We start from the raw sequence: 21,512 nt of genomic DNA on the forward strand, positions 1-21,512 counted from the left end.
TTCTGCACCCACCACCCTAGGACAGCCTCCTCTAGGCATGTGAGGATCTGCTTGGGAAAGGCCATTTGTAGCTCCAAGACAGCTCTGAGACAGCAAACAAAGAAGGAGTCGACAAGCGCTCCTTCTGGTCTTGCAGGCACCAGCTCCAAGCTGATTTTTGCTCTCTGTCTCCTGCAAGAGAGGCCAAGAGGGCTCCAAATCTAGCCTGTGCAGCACAGACCTGTGACAGTGGCTCCCCGAGCATTCTCCACACTTCCCTGTCTTTGCTCTTAATAACCGCGAGCTCGGGGTTACCGAGGTCTCCCTGTTGCTATAGTGAGAGGTGATGGCACCAGCCTTCCAGAGCGCTGGACCCTTGGCGGAGAGGGGGAATACACAAGCTGGGCTGCTTTATTTTGGGGCTTGGTGGAGATTTAACTCACTGTTTTCCAGCCTTTGCCAAAAGCGGCTGTTTGCACTCGATGGTTAAGAGTATCTGGGCGAGTACAGTGGGCTGTTGCGAATCTAAAGAGGGCAAATCTGAAACCACCAAAATGATAAAACATTATTGGGAAAATCTAGCAAGCAACAGATGAAACCCTTGAAGTGATGTGATCATGACACGGCCTTCATGGTATTTCTGAGTCACAAGCCTGGTAGTCATCAGCTTCTCTACACCCACAGTGTTGATCCCTCATGTGTCCAGGTAATGGCTCTGTTTTGTTTTTGAAGATGTCATTTCACAAAGCATTCCCCTATTTCTCTTCTTGTCTCACGAATCCACATTTGGTCTCCACTGAATCTTCTCTGTCTTAAATTCTGCCTCTCTGGTTTCAACAAGGACCTGCCTCGTTCCTGTTTCCCGCCGGCTTCCCCTTGGCACCTCCCCACATCACACACGCCACCAGCCTTGCTCATCTAAAGGAGATATCAGACCAGTGGTGTGGGCCTCGCTGGCAGAGCTGGTGGGAAGCGCAATGGGACCCTACCGAGTCAGCGATGGCATCTGCAGCTGGACAAGATCCCCAGGTGATTTGTCAGCACATGGACGCTGTAGAAGCACTGACCTTGAATGCAACATTCCCCAGAACCCTGGGAGTTTTCCCAACCAGGTGTTGAGTAGTAACCAAAGCGGGCCCAGGGGGCAGTGTGCAGGGAAGGGGCTGGGCCACTGGGATATTCCACAGATGGTGGCAGCTGCAGACCAGGAACCTTAGCACATCTGGGGAGAGAAGGCCTGTTAGAGAATTCTAGAAACCAAGTCCTCAGAAAGTACAGGACTGAAACCTGGGAGCCCTGTTAGTGGCAGCATAGTCACCCTGTTCAATTCCCCCTTAAAGAGGCAGATGCCAAAGCGCAGAGTTACACAGTTAGGAAGGACAGAGCTGGGATGCAAATATAGTTCCAGGACCCATATTAGTTTTACTTACTTATTTGAAAGGCAGAGAAAGAGGAGGCTCTTCCATCTGCTGGTTTGCTCCCACAAAATGGCTGCAACAGCTGGAGCTGGGTAAAGCCAAAGCCAGGAGCCAGGGACTCCATCCAGGTCTACTGTATGGGTGACATGTCAGGGACCGAAACATGTGAACCATCATCCACTGCTTCCCAGGTGCACCAGGGAGCTGAATCAAAAGCAGAGTAGCTTTGACTCTAACTGGCAATCCAGATGTGGGCATCCCACATGATACAACATCCAGAACCACTGAGATGCAGTCTCCAGGTTAAGGAGTGGAAGACAGAACAAAAGCATAAGTTGCTATAATAAGCAATAAAGTTTTTGTGTTTGTTGTACTTTTTTAAAAGATTGATTTGTTTATTTGAAAGAAAGAGGGAGAGACAGATCTTCCATCTGCAAATATGCTCCTCCAAGTGGCTGCAATGACCAGGGTGAAGCTATGAGCTTCATCTGGCTCTCCCATGTGGGTGGCAGGGGCCCAAACTCTTGGGCCATCTTCTACTGCTTTTTCCCTGGGCCATTAGCAAGGAACAACCAGGACTGAAACCGGTGCTCATATGGGATGTTGATGTCACATCCCGTATGTGGCTTTACCATGACACCGGCCCCTGTTACCTTTGAGTGTGAAGCTCACAGATTCTAGGGGTGCTCTTCCCAACGTGTGTACTTAAGTGAGCAAGGTGTGCAGTTGCTGTCTGTCTCAGGTCGCTCATCTCCCTCACACCTGCCCCTGCTCTGCTGGGAGGATACAGTCCTATCACCTGTGCTTATGCAAAAACCCCATAGGCACCTCTTAGGTGCTTTTCAGCCCTGAGAATTCTGCAGTGTGAGGGCCACTGGTATCCAGCTGTGTGTTTCAGCTAGCTGCATCAGTAGAGGTAGTATGGAGAGCTGCAGTCACTTGTATGAGGTCACCCAGCCAGCTCCCTGCAGACCTGAGGCTGCCTCTGCACCTGGCTCTCTGCCCCTGACATGGGCCACGTTTGTCTCTCTTGGCCTGAGGATCTTCCCAGCTCCACGCCATGCTGTGGCTGAGTTGACTGGTCTTAAGCTTCTGCTGGAGGCTGCAGAAGATGAACCTTCCCTTAAAAAGAAAAAAAAAAGGTAAAACTGTATAAACTCTGCTGCTAAAAATCCAAGCTGTGTAGAAACGTATCTAGAAACACTTGAAATCGCTTGTTGCAGCCCCCCTGCCCCCAGCCCTTTACAGCCCACTCCCCAGGGGTGACCACTTAGCAGCGCTGTCTCCAGTGGCTCCTTAATTTTGCTGCCAGCCGTTGGGCTGTGTAGGATCCCTGCCACAGCAAGTCTATTTTTAACAAGCATCCCAGGCTTCAGGGGGTTGAGGAGAGGGGAAGAAAAAAAAATATTCCATTTGTGTATTTTTAATCCCTACACATTGGGCAGGCAGTGGCTCTCCAGCCCCTGCCGAAGAGGCTTGTGGGTAATTGATTAACTTCTCCGGGTGTGGGGGAAATCCTTTTCTTTTCCCCCTAACGAGTCTGGGGGCTGAGAAGAGTGTAGGTGATGTCTTCAGGGGGTGACAGTGAACCCAGATGGCTGCTTCCTGAGCTTACCTGCCCCCGCCCTTCCCTGCCCCCTCCTTGCAGCCTCAGAAATCCTGGCTGTGTCTCAGGGCAGTGAAGGCCTGGGAACCTGACTCCTGGTGCCAAGCTCATATTTAGAAACGTCTCCGGCCCAAAGGCTGGCGCCTGTCCCACTTGGGCAGGGGGTGTGGTCATGTGTGCTGCTTCTGAGTGGGCTGCAGCCCACGTTGAATGCAAGCACAATCCCTTTACGCTGAGGAGCTGGCATCAGAGCCTGGGGTATGGGCACCAGCAAAGGGGCACAGGCTAGGAGGCTGGTGGGCAGCAGGGAGAAAGATGTCACAGGGCTTGTGCTGGGCAGAATGGTGACAGCAAAGGGGTTCCAACTGTCCCGATATGTTTTTTTGGTACCTCTTCTTCAGGTGCCCAGGACTGCCCTTGCCTGCAGCCACGTGGTGAGACTGCCCTGCTGCAGTCTGTTCTTCCCTCCCTTTTCCACCTCTTCAGCCCCAGCCTGTGGGACGAGAGGCAGAAACCCTGGCTTAGGGCTTACTCCATCTCTTCCCTCCCTGCAAGTCACACCAGCCTCTCCAAGTAACACCTCCCCAAAGGCGCTTTTGATTCCGACAGGGGACCCCCATGCCAGTTTCTTGTTCATCTGCAAGGTGGTAGCATTGACCCAGGGATTCCAGCCTGAAGTTGCCACCCTCCAAGGTCACAGACAACATGCTTCATCCCTCTGAAAACCCAGCTTCCCTTCCAAGCTGCTGCTTCAAGGAGAGGCCTTGTGTTCCTTCACACACATCTCAGATGTTTCATAAACACCTGGCAGGTGGGCAGCCCTGTGAGACTGTGGGTGTTAGGTATGGGGTAGGAGGCCTTCTGTCCCACCCCCTCCTGCCTCTGTGGGCTGACCCTGGGACCCAAGTGACTTGCTCACACATCCACCTCCCTGGGGAGGACCCTGCCTTCCTGCAGCTGTGTGCCTGACCACCCACAGCCTTAACTCAAGCCAGAGCTGTGTCCTCAGGCCCCTGGCCAGCCTCAACGCGGTCCTGCTCCCCGCCACGGACTCAGAGCGGAAGAATTCTAAGAAGTGAAGGCTCAGACAGATGTCTCTGTCTCTCTCGGTGAACAATATGGCAAACATGAGTGGATGAGTGGGTGACGAACCGAGGGCTTCAAAGGAAACTCTGTCTTGGCTCCAGAGGTGTTGGCATCCAGAGGAAGGGGTTTCGTCCTGTGGGATGGTGGTATTGAGGCACTGGGGAGGACCCTTGCAAGTCAACTCATCCCCCGTTGTTACGGGAAAGGATCTACAGGCTCAGAGAAAGGATGGAGGCTGGGGTCCTGGTGCTACAATGCCCATGGCAGACCACGGAGGTCAGAAGATGGCCAGATTGCCCTGTGCTGGTGAGATTCCAAGCCAAGTGCATGGGTGCCCTGAGTATCCCCTGTCCTTGAAAAAAATTGCCTTTTCATATGGTTGGGAGTGGATAGTGCAATTCTTCTTTGAGGGTTAATTGTTTTGCTGACAGCACAGATAATTAGGAATGAGAATCCCCAAGTGAGGGCGATAGCACCATCTGCTGTGAAGATGTCTCACCACCACCTTGCAGGAGGGCCTGGGAGGTCCCCTGTCCCCACCCCAATTACAGTGCGTGTGCCCTCCCTGTTTGCTTCTGGGGCTGGCCAGTCATCGCATGACCGTACTGCCAGTGTGTTGGGTTGGTGGCCAGCTTCGAAATGGATCAGTTTCTTTCTCCTCTCCTACGGTCTCTCCTGCATGTCATAAGTTCGTTGTGGGACTCTGCGTGAGCTAACACCACGGAGTTGACTTTCCTGTCCTCCTGTAGCCCGGTGCTTTGAGGCCTAGTCCTCTCTTGACTGGTGGGGAACATGCCCTGTCTGAGGTTTATCACTTCCTGGGATGCATAGGGTCCATCTCTAGCCCCAGTGCCATGGATCTGTCATATGTGTTGCACCAGCTCGCACAGCCAGGTTGGGATTTCTGTTGCGAGTTCTTCTATGTCAAGAAGCTAGCAGACAGTCGTGCTGTGCAGAGGGCAGGGGTTTTGTAGGTTTTTCTCTTTCACTTTTGGTGTAGAGAAATATGTAATGTGAGAAGCCATGTGACACACACGCAGGTCTTTGGAAGGGAACATGCTTATTGGCTTTGCTTTTTCAAAAGGACTCTAGGCCCTACTCTTGTGTGGCATAGTAGTGCAAAGTGTGTCTGGCCTCTCCAAGTCTGTGGCCCGTGCCTTCCTGCCAGAGCTGTGCCTGCTGACTGGGAGCGCCCACCCTCCTGTCCTCCCCATTGGTCACTCTCCTCTCGGGGCTTGCTCATCATGGACATTCCCATTAGGGGATAAACCAAAAGTGGGCTTCTTTTCCCCAACCCCTTCCTCTCCAACTCTAGTCCCATACCTGGGGAGGTACTTGGAAGGAAGGTGAGACTTAGCTAGCCCTGGGGAGAGCCATGTTGGGGAATCCAGGCCTGACTCTCTGGTTGACTTAATGTGTGACTTTAACAAGCATCTTGGCCTCTATGCTGCTGCTCACTCCCATGTGATGCACCCCTTCCTAGAGTTACAGCAAACGGGTGCAGCTTGACGTGTAAGCTGCTAATATGAGGTAGGGAAGGTGTCATCATTCCTGTGTCTTCCGACTGTGCCTTTGCTGGGCTTAGGGACTTTGCATCCCTCCCTTTCTGTGTGTCATCACCATGGTGGATACCCTCCACCTACTTCTCAGCAGTGGGTCTGCCAAGCCCTGGAGGAGCCCCATTTGGCCACGTTCAAGTTATGGCCACGTTGGAGGAGCTGGAGGCCGGGTTTGGCCAGAAGTGCATGTATGTAGGCAGTGAGGACCTGTACCCAGAGATGTGATGATGACCTCCCCACGCCAGGGCTGACCTGCTTCAGCTGCACCTGCTGATTCAGCATGAGCTGTGATCTTAGCTGTGAAGGGTGGTACCAGGTCATGTTCCTTGTCCCAGGGAGGCCACTCAGCAGCAGCCACAGGCTGGGATGGCCTCTCTGGAGTCTGCAGACCACAGGGCACCAGGACTCCACCCCTAGTCTTGGGGTTGGCCATGGTAGGATTGCGTGCTGGGAGAAACACCTTGCTGTCTCAGCCTGTCATTGCAGGGTGGCTACATCTACTGGTTTCCTTTTTCTAGGATCAGTGACATGGCTTGGTGATTCTGTGGGTGGGTATGAGATAAGCTCTGAGTGAGGGTCAGGAGTTGGTTGCTTCATCATCACAGTGCAGGGAGGGGGAGGTTGAGGTCTTCAAGGCAGACGAACTTAAAGAAGAAAACAGGCAAGGAAGGCATTGTGTGTGTTGGTGAAAAGCATGCTCCAGGGAAAACCCTGGAGTTGGTGCAGTCACCTGGGAGTTGCAAGTCCTGACAATAAAAGGCCGATAAATGTTCTTATACAAGCATTAAAAACAGTTAAAACTGTGGGGCCGGCATTGTGACACAGTGGGTTCAACTGCTGTCTGTGCTGCTGGTATCCCTTATGAGTCCTGGTTTAAGTCTGGGTGGCTCCACTTTTGATCCAGCTCCCTGCTGTTGTGCTTCCAGAAGGCAGCAGAAGAGGAACCAAGTGCTTGGGCCCCTGCCATCCATGTGGGAGACTTGGATGGAGCCCAACTCATTGAGCCATTTGGGAACTTAACCAGTAGATGGAAGCTCTCTCTGTAACTTTCTCTCACATACTTTGCCTTTCGTATAAATGTTTTGTTTTCAAAAGAAAGAGGAAACTCTGTGTGTGTGTGTATCCCTGGCAAGTAACAGAGGCCTCTGCTCTTTCTGCAGGTTCCCTCTGAAGCAACTGGGGGTCTCCCCATCCCCGAAGAGCTGATCTGCTGGGAGAGCAAGGAAGGGATGGCAGGGAGCCCACCCCAGGCCTGAGGACTACGCACCCCTGCCCCCATAGCCTGCTGGGCAGGGGCTGCTCATCTGAGGACTTGTGAGAAGGATGGGTGCCTCGGCCCCTCATGCCCTGTACACCGTGTAATGACAGGTACTGAACCCTAGGCCCGGCCATCCCATCTGAGTGATATGGCAGGGGGGAGTATATATCAGCCTGCAGCAGATGTAAACCACCCACCCACAGGAAGATAACTATGCAAACAAAGCACAGCTAGGCCTGATAAGATGATCAATGGTGGCTTTATGGTTATTGGTTTCTGCCTGGGTGGCTGGCTGGAGCCAAGCACTGGAAGATTTAGCATTGGATGGGTTCACTTCCTATGCCTTATGGGGCTGCCCAATGCCTTTATGAAAATAGCATGTCTTCTGAGAACCCAGAGTAACAAATCAAGTTCAAGTTCCCCCAGGAGCTCCTGGGGAAGGCAGGAGGTAGATGCTGGTAGGGAAGCTGAGGCAGTATGGGGCAAAGGTGCTCCTCTGTGTACCTACCAGATATGAGGGATAGACTTGGAGGCCTCACTGACTGGGAAGCCTTCAGGACTGACCTGATGTGTTCAGGGGCAGGGGGCAGCAATGGCCCAGAACTTCTATAAAAGGGGAACAGAGAACTTGTGGCTGCCCAGTCCCTTCAGGGGTCCCCAGTGCCAAGCAAATGACCCAAGGTGGCCAGGGAGGTGATGAGTAGGAGGTCTGAGGAGGCACCAGGCAGACAGCTGGGGCCACCAGGTGCTTCAAGTAGACCTGCCGAGGTAAGAAGCATAAACTATGGAGGCCCTAGAAGGCAGGAGCTTGAGACTGGGCTAAGAGGCCAGCAGAGGAGACCCTCAAAGGTAAGCTCAGATCCGGTGGCAGATCCGGTTTCCATTGGTCATCTGGTTCCCACTGTGTGCATATCCTACAGGGTACCTACCACTCTGGCAGCTCTCACTGTGTGGGGGAGGAAACAGCAGGCTGGGAGGAAGAGAAAATAGCAGGCGGCCTTGGGAAACTGACCAGGGCTGGGGGAGCAGGGCCAGTGGCCTGGGGAGGAGGGTGTGGCAAATTCCACTGCAGTGCAGGCCAGTGTCAGGGTCCCCACGGTCAGAGCCCAGGGCTGGGGAGGGGCAGAGCACGAGGACTTCTGGGTGGCCTTGTTCTTAATCAGGCAGGAAAGAGTGAGTTGCAGATGGAATCCAGAAAGTTGAGCCCAGCTCCAAGGAATGGGTCAGCCACAGACACCAGGCAGTTTCGGGGCCTGACTCCTATCTTCAGGAGGGAACAGAAGAAGTTCTAGGAAGCCACCCACTCCCACTCCCTAGGGAGATGGGCCGGGCGCCAGAAGGGGCTTAGCTGAGAAGCACGTCACTCCGCTACTGCCTGTGCTGAGTATGCCCCCATGTCTGACTCTGGGCAAGGCCCAGACCCCTGCTTGCAGCCTTGCCTGGATGGAAGGTAGTAGTGGTGGGGTAGACTGGGTGGGTGAGGACTTCAGGAAAGAGGGTGGGGCAGCTTGCTTCCTGAATGGGGGCCAGAAAGAGCAGAAGTTGATATCTTCCAGAACTTTCTTCATGTATTTTACCAACTGTACTGGGTATCGAGCCAGGTGCCAGAAACGCACAGTGTCTGAGGAATAGTGCTGGGGTGGAGAAGGGGCAGGGAGATGGAGAAGCCAGGCTCAAAGCCAGGTGCAGGCCTCTGGGAACCTTAGGAGCCTCAGACTCCTGTCTTCAAGGCAGAGAGATGATGCTATCTCACACACAGGCTGATGGGAGAATCAAATCAAATCAAACTTGTAAAACACTTAGCACAGCAACCGGCACCCTGCTACGTGGTCAATAACGTTTGGTTTACTTCCATTATTCCTCTGCTGTTGAGGAAGCTCGGGGTCTTGTGAGGGTTGGGCTAGGAACGGGAAAGGCTGGGAGGAATATACACTGACTTCTGGGGCTTCTGGTTTGAGTTCAGAACCTCTGGGTGCTTTGCTGGGCTGGCTGGTTTGGGTGTGGGATCGGAGCAGGACAGGAGGCAGGAGGGGCTGGCACTGGAATGTAGGAAAGTGTTGAGAAGACAGGATGTTCTCGGAATGCTTGGAGGATTGGACTTCTTGTTTCCAATGCAGACCCTGGGAGTGGAAGCAAGGTAAAAGGGCATGGGGTGTTGCCCATGAGCAGCTGAGGGGAGGGACCACAGAGGCAAGCCACACACAGGTCATTTAAAATCTGCTAACAGCTTCATTAAAAAAGCAAAAGTAAGCAAGTTAAATTCCTTTTGATTGCTCAGGGTCTGGCGTTGTGCTATAAGCTGAGATGTTTCTCTCTCTCTCTCTCACACACACACACACACACACACACACACACACACACACACACACACACACACACACACACACGGTCTCAGTACTGGTGTCAGCTCCAACAACTCAGCTCTCTCCTCATGCACCCTCAGAAGCAGCAGATTTAAGTCATTTAAATCATCATGGTTGGCTGGAGCCCATGCCATCCCTGTGGGAGACCCAATGGAGTTCCTGGCTTCTGGCTCCTACTGGCCCAGCCCTTGCTGTAGGGAGTAAACCAGCTAAAGATCTGCCTCTGTGTCTCTCTATCTCTCCCCGCCACCACCCATAATTCTGCCTTTCAAACACATGAAAGTAAATAAAGCCTTTTTTACAAGGCTCACAGAAAAATGCAATTGAATACGCTTCTAAAATTTTTTTCTTCTGTATTTCGTTTAATTTAGTATATCCAAATTATTACCATTTCAACATATGTAATCATTATCAAAATTATTTGTATGAATGAGACACTTTGCTCCTATAAAGTCTTGGAGTTTGGGGTATAATTTTCCACCTGCTATCACATCTCAGTGTGGGCCAGTCATACTCCAGGTGACCAATAGCCCCACATGGCTAGTGGATGCTGGATTGGAGAAAGGTCTAAAATCTAGACCATCTTGCACAGGAGTCCCTGGGGACCAGGTGTACTCTCAGCAGAACAACAGGATTTGCTGTGAAGGCTCACTTCTAGGGAACCATCCATGAAGAACTCCTCAGGAAAGCTGCCTGAATGATGAGAGGTCCTGGAGAGCTTGTCCTCTTGGGCGTCAGCTCTGGTTCCAGATCTTGGTGGCCGAGGCCCAGGGCTCTGCCGCTTGCTGCTTCTGACACTGACTTCAGTCATTCCTGAAGCTCCCGAGCCTTAGATGCTTCCAGGAAAAAGAGGACTAACAGTTTCTGTCTTGCTGTGTCGCTCTGACGACTAAATAAAATGATGAATAATTGCTCCGTGACACATGATGTCAGGAAACAGCTATTTTTATTATTTTTTTTAAGCAAATGAAAACAAGCTTCAGTCCCCCACTGGCCAAGTTTGGCAAGTGCTCCCCAGGGGGCATATCTGTAGCTCCATCTCCTCCCTTCCCTTGTAGCAGGAACCATGGGGCTTTGCAGGTCAGGAGAATGGAATAGGAGGGAGGAAGGCCTAGAGGCTGGTCCCGGAGACCACTGTTGCCTGCAACCCCTCCTCATCATCAGTGCAGCAGACCTTGCAGCTGGCCCGTGCCTACAGACCGTGATCTGCTCTGGGGAATGCTGGAACCCCCCACGCTGGGCCTCCAGGTATCGACACCAGCAAGGCACTGCCACTCATGGGGCCAGGGTCAACAGCCCTTTAGGATCAGTCATCCCACTTGTCTTGGAGTCTAACTTAGGAATCCTTCTCCCACAGTTTTCTGTACCCATCTCCTCATCCCTAGCTCTGGAATGCCTGCCTCACCTGGCTTCTCTCTTCCCCCAGCTGTAAAAATACATGAATTCTTCCTGGGGAGCGCAGATCTCATTGTCACAAGAACTGACCCCCTCCTCCTTTTTTAAATTGTTCTGAAAGCAGTACCTGCTGTAATCCCTCCCCAGCTTTGCCACCTCCCCCCCGTCCCATGGCGTGAGTGAGGTCATGGCTAAATGCACTTCTTAACACAACCCCCTGGCACATGCAGCTGGCACCAGGTCAAGTTCCCTTATGCTGCCCAACCCCATGTGAAGAAGGAATTCAATAGCACTGTCTATTTTCTGAAACTCACAGGAGACAGCGAATGTGAAAGTCCTTTGTACGGTTATCATCAGATGGGGACTCTTGATTCCAGCCTGGGGTGCTTTCTAGTGTGTGGCTTCAGTTGAGGCTGCAGCTTTGATTCCCAAGGTTCTGGAACTCTTGGCAGGCTCATGCTAGGCACCTGCTTCTCTCCAGCTCCCACCAGGTGCTCTATGCCACCAGAGAAAGTGCCTCTAATTAACCTCTTGGCCTCTTGCTCTCCTCTGGGAGGAGGAAGGGACTTGTGTGTTAGAGGCCAGAGGTGGCTTTCCTTGATAGTCCTGTTTGCTCTCAGCCTATTGGATCCCAAGCCAGATCCTAAGTTTGCATCCACCCAGATTATCATGAGCATTCACAGCCCATCATTCCTGGGACTGTGGGTGTGTAGGGGTGTGTGTAGGGGGCAGGGGTGGGGGGAAGGTAGAAGGAGACCACGCATAGAAGCGAGCTCTGTAAGTTCTTGTTCTCTCCACCTCCCTGGCTTGGGAAGCAAGACCCCACTTCCTGTGGCCCTCCCTGAGGTGGGGGAGCTGGATCTGGTGCTGACTTCATGCATTAAGCAAAGGGAAGCCATCAGATGTAGGTGCTGATATGGCGTTCTCCAGGTTCGCTCCACGTTGGCTTGTGTGTGGTGGGGTCAGTGTCCCTTTGGCACTGCAGTGGGAGTGGAGTGCCTATGTTCTGCCTCCCCAGGCTGACGTACCCATACCCACTCCAGCAACTGGTTCTTGCTGCCTTTCCCCAGGGCTGAGTTCTCCAAACTGTCCTGAGTCCTCCAAAGTGTCATTGTGACTTGTTGTCTATTTTGAAAGGGTAATCCAGTGAACATTTCAGGGTGGGGTGTGGTAGAAATCAAACATATTTAAGTAGAGATGTTACCCTAGCTTTTTTTTAGTATGCTGTATGACCCTAAGCAAATCTCTCTCTCTCTTTCTCTTGCCTTATATGATAGAAGAGGGAGCCAGAGAAAAACAGAGTGCCCCATCCACTGCCTCATTTCCTAAATAACTGCAACAGCTGGAGCTTGGCTGCTCCAGGAGCCCAGGCAGGAGCCCAGAACTTAATGCCAGCCTCCCACCTAGATGGCAGGAACCCAACAATTTCTTGAGGCATTGCTGCTGCCTCCCAGGGTCTGCATCAGCAGAAGCCAGAATCGGATGTGAATTGAATCTAGGAACTTGAATGTGGGACCTGGGCATCTTAGCTGGTATCTTAATGGTTAGATCAAACATCCACCCCTGTGCAGGTCTCTTAGTTCTCCCAGTCTTTAATGCTCTGCTGTGTTAAATGGGTGTGAATGAGTGTTCTGCAGGGATGTAGCTCTGCTGCCAAGGTACACCTGTGTTCAAAATGCAAGGATGCCATGGCTCTTACCCACCGACAAACGGGGCGTGTTTCAGCAACTCCTTCCCTGTCACGGGTAGAGGTGTGTGACTCTGCTCTTCCAAATCAGTCTCTTCATGGCTTCGTGCCTCCCTGCCCCCAGGGAGCAGCTCCTGATGAATCACCTTAAATTTTGCAACAAGGAGAGGCAGAGGCCACCTTGCCCTTGACTGACAACCTTGCTAGGTGTATTTAACAATTTTAATTTTTCATGATTTCTTCTGATAAAAATAGTGCCTGACTAAAAACAAATACATTTGTATTTTCCATCTCCTTAATTAGCTTCTAATTTGGGGGTTCTTATTAGCGTAAAAATCATCTCCCTGAAATGGTCCTTGAGTGATAAAAAAATATATATATGTGAAAACCACAATCAGTTCTAGAGAGATCGTACTATTTAATTATGCTGATTGGCGAACTAGAGACCTCTGGCAATGGGAACCTCTCAGAATAGGCTTGATTTGTGTAATTTGGTTTTTAAAATTTTGGATGCATATTTATCACTTCCCCCATGTGTTGTTGCTCTCCATGTGAATGCCACTTGCCTCCTGAGGGATGGGCAGAGGAGCCCATGGGCTGCTGAGGGCCCCAGGCTTCAGCTGAGCCCAGCAATTCACCCGGAGCGCCAGGCCTGAAAGGAACATGAAGTTCCTTCCTTGTTCTGCCAATTTATAAATGTCTTTTATTTTAGATTTACCCTATTTTTATTTGAAGGCAGAGTCACAGGAAGAGAAACAGAGAGACATCCATCGGCTCACTTGCCAAATGGCCACAATGGCTGACCATAGCTGAGTCAGGAGCCAGGACTCTCGGTTTCCTGCATGGGTGCAGGGGCTTAAAGACTTGAGCTATCCTCCACTGCTTTCCCAGACGACAAGTAGGGAGCTGGATCAGAAGTGGAGCAGCTGGAACATGAACCAGTGCCCATATGGGATGCTGGTGCTCAAGGAGGAAGTTTAGTGCTTTATCCCACATATGCCAGCACTGAAATGCTTTTTTTTAAAAAGAGGGGGGTAGAATGGCACTGTGACATAGCAATTAAAGCTACGAGCTATAGTGCTAGCTTATAGGATTACAGAGTGGAGTCCCAGCTGCTTTACTTCTGATCCAGCTTTCTGCTAATGTGCCTGAGAAGGCAGTGGAGGATGGCCCAAGTGATTGGGCCTCTGTACTCACATGGGAGACCTGTGGAAGAAGTTTCTGGTTCTTGGGTTTGGACTAGCCCAGCTGTGGCTGTTGTGGCCATTTTGGGAGTGAACCGGTGGATGAAAGATCTCTTTCTCTTGCTCTCTTTTTCCTGTATCTCTCTCACTCAATCTCTCTCTCTCTCTCTCTCTGTCTCTCTGTTGACTCTTCCTTTTGCATAAATAAATAAATCATATAGAAGAAGTGGTGGAAGTAACATATAGGAAATGAACACTGGTTAGAGGGGTATCCAGAACAGAATCCCAGAGGGTGATGGAACCGCAAGATACTGGGAAGACCTAGTTTTCATCAGGATATGTCTTGTACCCTCCAAATGTGCGGATCAGTGTTAGCGCTGCTGAGTTGGATATGCAGATGTGACAAGCGAAGGGACAAACGGCACTGCCTAGGAAGCTGAGCCTAACTCTGATCAAGCTAGGGACCCTCTCCACCAGAAAACAAAGAAACAAATGAACCCTACCACCAGAAGGCCACTGCCACATCCAGACCCAGGGAAACTTCTCCAGACAAATGACCTAATTTCTTCAACATTGTTGGTGTCCATGGGGCAGAAAGGGGTGAGGCATGGGGGAAGCCGTACAGAGTAATATTCTTAAGAGAGACACTAGCCAGCCACTATCGGTGTAGGTCCTTTTTGAGTGCTGATTCAAATTCATCTGGTGGATATGTATGCAAGTGAGAGAGCCAGGGATGTTAAATGTAGGCTGGTTGTTAGATGGGGTGAGGATTTAATGTGATCCTGTGGCAGTGTTACCTGCTGAGGTATATGACGATGGCATCATTTGATGTCTAGGATTTTAGGAAAAGAGGGGATGTAGATAAAGCAAAAACAGAGTACTGCTTATGGTTGAAGCTGGTTTGGTGATTGCTGATGGATATATGGGATTTATGGTGACTGTCTATTGTGTAGATGTTTGGATCGTTTCATACCACAAAAGTAACAGCTGCTGCCACAGCAGTGGGTCGGTCAATTGGTTGAGCTCTGAAATTTCACCACTGGAACTTGTGTCACCTGGCTGAAGCCTTCCTCAGATAAATACTTGAGAGCTTCTTCCAGGAGGGTTTTTCTCAGGGTGGGGGATGGGGGTGGGGTGGTTCACTCATTTTTTTATCTGTTATTTATCTTATGTGTTTATTAAAAAGGTAGGGAGAGAGAAAGAGACCAACCTTCTATCTGCTGGTTCATTCCCCGAATGCTTGCAACAGCTAGATCTGAATTAGGCTGAAGCCCAGAGTCAAGAACTCCCTCCAGGTCTCCTATGTGGGTGGCAGGGACCCAAGTGCTTGGATCACATTGGAGCTAGATCTGAAATGGGAGCAACTGGGCCTTAAATAAGGATGACGTGGAATACCAGCCTGAGAGGCAGCAGCTTAACACCAGTGTCACAGCAATAGTCCTTGGTTTACTCTTCTTGGCAGGGAGGGGTTGGGAGGACAGAAGCAGCAAATAGGAGGGCAGCTCATTTCCCCAGGCCAGCATACTACAGGGGCCACATGCCAAAGGAGTTCAGGGTGAGGTGGGACAGAGAAGGTGGCTTACTTGGAGTCTTGCTCTTCTGGCACATGAGATGCCCTTTGGGTAGGGGTGGGAGGTGGCCTGTAGCAATGCCGCATCCCCTCCCATATACACAGCATTTGTCCCATACTCTGAAGGAAAGATAGCCCTCCAGCCCCTTCAAGAGAATATCAGTGCCGGAGTCCAGCTCCAGCCTGGGTTTCGGAACTCGGGAAGGGTGCGTGGATGAGGCGCAGAAAGAAAGAGATGGACCACTAGGATTCCATGATGATAGTGGACTATGCAATAAAGCCGTCCACTTTATTTATACAGTCAGTCAAACTCTGGCTCAGACTTTTTCGTCATGATCAAATGGGTGTTGCTAAAGATAATTCTGCCGTTTGTCTCACCTAAGGAAAGCTCAACCAGTAACACATACCTCTTGAATCAGCTAAGGGAGGAATGTGTCCGGAGGCAGGACCCAAAAGATCAAAGAGAGAAAGAATGGGTTTCCCCTATACCTGGGAAGTTAGCACCCTTGATTAGCATATCGTCAATGGGAGAGGAAAGGCTGTAAACAAGTTCCCACCACCTGAGGACAGAACACCTTTGATTAACATAGCAATGGTGGAGCCTAGCAGTAGTAGGTAAAAACCTTTATGCTAAAGGCGAATATCAGTAACATCAACCTCCAAGCTCGCACAGATACCATACGTCAACTGTTAACTCCGCAGGGGCAGACAGTGTCTAGGCAGATTACTGAAAACTCAGTGGGGAAGTCCGGTGTCCGGCAATGGAAAGCGGGCTGCATTCAGTTGATCAAAACAACGTCCCGCCGGAGCCCTGCTCGGCGGGGAGTTCCTTCGCGGCCTTGCCCGCAATGGAAGCAATGTTTCTCACACCTTCCTGTTTTTCTACATCCATCACACGGACCCCGACTTATGATCTCCTGGTCCCCCAGCCTCACCAGAGTGTGAAATGGCTTTGGAGGCAGGTGCGAGGCCCACACCCAAAGACTTGGTCATGTGACTATTACGCATGGCCCGCCTGCATGTGCCAGGAGGCTGTGTACAGGATGTAGGCAAACGTCACTCAGAGGGTGATAGGCAGGGTGGGGGAAAGTTTACTACCCTCTGGGGGCTTGTGATGGGAGAGGGGAGGGGCTGAGTAAACAAGAAGGATGCTGGTGAAGCCATCCAGCCTGAGGTGGAAATAAACAGCTTGGGTTCAGAGAGGACAAGGGGATTGTTCTTGGCCAGGATGGTCTGTGCAGGCCACCTGGAGGAGGTGGTGCTTGCCTGTGGGCCTGGAGATTTAGCTGTACCATGTATCTGTTGACTGTGGCTCATTCAAGAGGAACCCTTCCTTGCCCCTGGCCCCCGTCACACACCCACGTTCTGCAGCTGAGCACATAGGCCTTGTTTGGATTACGATGTTGTCCAACCCTGGGGGCCCACAGCTGCCCCGACACCAGAGCTGGGGCCAGTGTTGCCCCTGCCCAACCCTTCCAGTGACTCCCATCTTTGCCCTGGGTCTATCTCTGCCTGTTCCCTTCTCCCAGGAGAAGTCAAAGCAACTGGGATTACCCCCCACCCCACCTCGCACCTCCTCACTCACTCACTCACTTGCTCACTACTGCCCTCTGTTTTTTTTCCTCTGTTTTAAGTGAAAAAGAAGGAAGGAAGGAAGGAAGGAAAGAAGGAATGAAAGAAGGAAGGAAGGAAGGAAAGAGAGAAAGAAAGAAAGGAAAAAAGAGAAAGTAGGAACCACTATGGCAAGGCAGCAGAGCTCAAGAACACCCAGGTTTTCATGTGTACATGTGCCTTAGTAGCATCCAACTACACCTCAGGGCAGGGAGCAAGGACAGTAATTGCTTAAGTGCAGGCACACAGGAAGCTGGCTCAGCTTCTGGGGCATAGGAAGCTTCTGGGGGCGGTGGGAGGGGCACCGACTCCCCTTGGGAGGTAGGCGCCAAGTTTTTTCAGGCTGGGAACAGCAGTTAAGGACAATGGGCGCTTGGCTTAGTAGTTTAGATGTCATTTAGGATGCCCACATCCCCCATATTGAGGCCCAATGCTGCTGCTCAGTGCGGCTTCTAGCTTACTGTGCATGTACACCTTGAGACACAGCAGGTGATGGGCTCAAGTGGTTGGATCCCAGACACAGCCTGACCTGGGCCCAGGCTTAGCACAGTGAAGCAGTGGATGGAAGATTCTGTCTCTGTCTCTGTTTTTTGTCTTTTAAGCACTTGCCACTCAGGAGCCCACATTGTCCTCGTGTGTACACAGGAGACATGGAACAAGAGAGTCTAGAAAAAGGACAGTCTCATGGTGACCCCTTGGATAAGTGCATCTGGTGCCTGGGTGACCTGCCCTGGATCATGCCCGTTGGACCCGGGCCCTGTCCTCAGGAGTCCAGGGTGGATGGAGCCGAGCTCACTGGGGGTGGGGCTATTGTTAGTATTGATATTTTGGGAAAGGATTTACTCAGTGCCTGGTGGAGTCACCTGCCCCTGCTGTGGACATGACCAGCAACCGCAGCCCTGCCTCTTGGAGTGCTGGCTCTGCCACTCGGGTTAAGTAATGCTGTCCCTCTGAGTCCCTGAGTCTGCCTGCCACTGGGAAGAAATGAGATGTGGGACAAGTTTGCTGTATGAAATGGCAGTGGTTTGGCTGCCTGTCTTCCTGGCACTGTTTGACTCTGAAGAGACAGTGTATTGGACAGTGCATGCAAAGATATTTTGAGGCATAGGAAGAGTTTGGCAAACACAAAAAAGATGCCTGTATGTGGACTCATCTATGAGTCCTTCAAAATGTTCATAGGAAAATGCGGTTTAAAAACAGGTATCTGAAGATAGGTATTTAAGTACACTTGTCTTTGAATTCTATTCCCCCATGAATGCTGTTGAAGAACCCTTCACCAAACCCACATCCATACATTTTGTACCAAGAAGACAAAAATTCTGAGTGGTAAAACATGTGCATAGGTGGCACAAATGGTCATGGGAAGGTGAGACCCTAGCTCCACCCCTAGATTGTTGGGCCTTGGGCTGTCAACCTGCTTTTCTGCCCCTACTACAATTCCCAGAGTGTAGTGTGAGGGGAACACACAGGGGGTCTAGGCAAGCAGGGCTGGTGTGATGCTATGGCTCTTAGGGATGACACCATAATGAAAGCTAAAATCCACCAGCTGTGGTATGTGGAGCCTGACAGGCAATGCATTCCCACCTTTTTGCACTGTAAAGTGGTGATCAGATGGAAGAGGCTGCCATTCCCTGCCAGCCAGGCCTGTGACTCATAGTTTAATGAAGCTTGTTAATTGATTAATGTGTGTCCTGCATTTCAGTGGCTTCTGTGACACACAGCAGCGATTATTTTCATGAGACTACCCTCCTCCTCCTCTGCTTCCTCCTCCTCTTACCTCTGTTCTTACCCCTCCTCCCTCTAGATTTTCTCCTAGCCCCGGTGGGTGTCAGTCAGGTGGCCACTGGAGCTGAGACCAGTCACCCACTTTTCTACCCATATTAATTAGCTGTGGAACTCAGCACTTGCTCCCGGCTTTGGTTTACAGTTAATGGCTTATCCTTACCCAAACGGTTGTCTGGGATTTGGCATTTGTCATCAATGGCCAACTTTGAGGAAGTAGTGGCCTTGACCTGGGAGCCGAGTAATTGAGTCCTGCAGTGCCAAGTCTATTTTCTTTGGCCAATATTTCCCCTATCGGCCACATAAAGAACCCCTGACAGACTTATATGCGTGTTAGGGCTACATGACATGGTGTGAAGTTGGGAGCTGGGTGCCAGCCTAGAGAGCCATGTGATCTCTTGGGGCCCCCAAGTTCTTACCTCTTACCTGATGGATGGGGGCACAGAAGTTGTTTCCTCAAACCTCTGACAAAGACATCCTGTGGGTCAGTCCAGATGTGTGTGTGGTGGGCATGCAATCAATTAGGTCTTTGTTCAGATTACAAAGGTAATCACTGCTTTATATAAGGAAGAAATTGAAACAGCGTAGGGTTGCTCAGTTGGGGGAGTGAAAGTTCTGATAAAACTCCCCGCCATCTGCAAAGGCCACCACTATCAGTGGGTCAGGTCACAGCTATGCCTACATTCGTCCATTTCCATATCACAGTATGTACAAGGAGAAACTATGCATGGGTTTCCATAATCTTTTTTTTTTTTTTTTTGCAACAAAATAGATGTCTCTTAATTCTACCTTAAGTTTTTGAAATGTCCTCTTAGGTGACTGCTTGACTCTCTGTCTATATCATGGGTCTGGCAAACCACATCTATATTAATGGTGATATCCAGCCATTTATTAGCTTGACAGCTTGTGTTGTTCTCATGTACTGTGTCTTTAAAGAGCCTATGCACATATATCACCCTACTTCATTATAGTATGCCTTTCTGTAAGTTGGGTATAATTTGTCAATAGAATAGTTAGGTTCACCATCTTTTTTTTTTTTAGATTTTATTTATTTTTATTGGAAAAGCAGATATACAGAGAAAAGGAGGGACAGAAAAGAGGATCTTCTGTCTGATGGTTCACTCCCCAAGCAGCTGCAATGGCTGGAGCTGAGCCAATCCAAAGCCAGGAGCCAAGAGCTTCTTCCAGGTCTCCCATGCGAGTGCAGAGTCCCAAGGCTTTGGGCTGTCCTCGACTGCTTTCCCAGGCCACAAGCAGGAAGTTGGCTAGTTGGATGGGAAGTGGTGCCTCCGGGATTAGAACCAGCACCTATGGGATACCGGCATGTTCAAGCTGAGGACTTTAGTCGCTATGCTATCATGCTAGGCCCTGTTCACCATCTTGATATCTAGAAGCAGTAAATTTCAATGGACTTGACTTTTGACCTCCCTCCCTTCTAGGAGGTGGAGCCAGAGAAGCAATTTTAGCAGCAAGGGGCCTCCTCTATCTGTGATTGCTCATGGAGTCAGAGTGTGGGGACTAGAGTAGTGGTGAGGCAGGGTGGGTGGAGAGTGGAGGTGGGCAAAGCCCTCTAGGAGAAGGCAGGCATGCCCAGTGCAGTTCCCAGGCCAGCCAGCTCTCCTGGTCCTACTGGTGGAGGGACAAAGAGGGCGTGCTGGTGTGCCTGACCCAGGCAGAGTGGCCAGCCCATGCTGCCCAGAGCAACTGGCTCCCCTACACTCTGTTCTCAGCTTCCTCCCTGGACAGAGGTTGAGGACTGATCCTCCACTTTGTAGGTTCAGGTGAGGATGGGGTCCGAAGCACAACTCTGCCAGCACCCATCTTTCTGAGAAGGAATTAGGGAGAGTCAGATTTCTGGGTCTTAAGCCTGCAACAGCTCCCTGCTTCCTCTTGTGTTCAGTAGAATTAGCTTTTCAACAGACAAAGCATATGTGTAGGTTAAAACCTAAGTGATGTACCAAATGATGAACCCCTTCCCCTTCCACTCAGCTCCGCCTATGTTGCCTGTGATGGGTAGCCATTTGCACTTGTCTGTAGTTATTCTTTTGATTTCTTTGTGTCACAACACAGAATTTTGATGGCATGGTCCTAGTTAACACAAGTTGTTACCTGTTATATATCCTAGACAGCACCGTGCTTCTTTTTTATCTGCTTAACTATATTTATCCTGAAATTCTCTATTAGTAAGTAGTACTTTGCCCAGGTTCCCCCAACATAGCTGTGTAATGTTCCACTGTGTACATGGGTGGGGTTTATTTAACTGGTCAGCTATAGAGGCACACTTGGGCCATCTCCAGTTTCTTGCTAGTAAAAGCAATTTTGCTATCTGACGTCAGAATGGATTATTTTTGTCGTTGTGTGTGTGTGTGTTTGCACGCGCACATGTTTTAATGACAAAATCTGTATCTTTTTGGTAATGGACACAAAGATCTAGAAAAATAATGAGCAAGACCTTGTTTCCAAATTCCCATGCTCTGTTTCCCTGTCATTCCAGTGACAATTCTTCAGCTCTCAAAGTCATGTAAGTACTTGCCAGGATTTAGTGTCCTTTGTCTGCCTACCCAGACTCCTAGTCCTGTATTGTCATTTCCTCCTGTGACTTCCAGAATGCCTTGGGGGGGGGGGTGGTCCTTAATCCATGTGGTGGCCTGGACTAGTCCTAGGGCGTGGATTCCAGCCCCCAGATCTACCACTGATGAGCAAGGCCCCCTTGCACATGCCCTTCCTCAGCTGTCACACAGGTAAGTGGTATGACCCAAGGTCCCTTCCCCTGCTTCTGAGGGTCCAAGAAACAGCCCAGTGGTGTTCAGTCCTGTCTCCTAAGTCCCAGGGCTGTGTAGCAAACCGAATGTCATGCTCTTATCCTGGGGCTCTGTGCTGTCACCTCCCTGGTGGCTGGGGCACCTGCTTCAATGTGAGCTCACAAAGTTGCCGATGGAGTGGCTCATAACAGGATAATAAGGAATGAGTATGCACGTGTCTCCATGATGCACAACTCCATTCATTTAGCCAAT

At 50.6% G+C, this 21,512-nt stretch overlaps 1 protein-coding gene across 1 annotated transcript in view; it reads left to right on the forward strand.

The window, feature by feature from the left end:
- The window catches only part of ZBTB7C (zinc finger and BTB domain containing 7C), a 279,974-nt gene that overhangs the window by 51,261 nt on the left and 207,201 nt on the right, over positions 1 to 21,512 (forward strand). The window contains exon 2 of the mRNA XM_058677027.1: positions 6,809 to 7,016. The gene's annotated coding sequence lies outside the window, so the exon portion shown is untranslated. The remainder of the gene's footprint in view (positions 1 to 6,808; positions 7,017 to 21,512) is intronic.

Source organism: Ochotona princeps, chromosome 18 (genome assembly GCF_030435755.1).
Source record: "Ochotona princeps isolate mOchPri1 chromosome 18, mOchPri1.hap1, whole genome shotgun sequence".
Lineage (NCBI taxonomy): Eukaryota > Metazoa > Chordata > Mammalia > Lagomorpha > Ochotonidae > Ochotona > Ochotona princeps.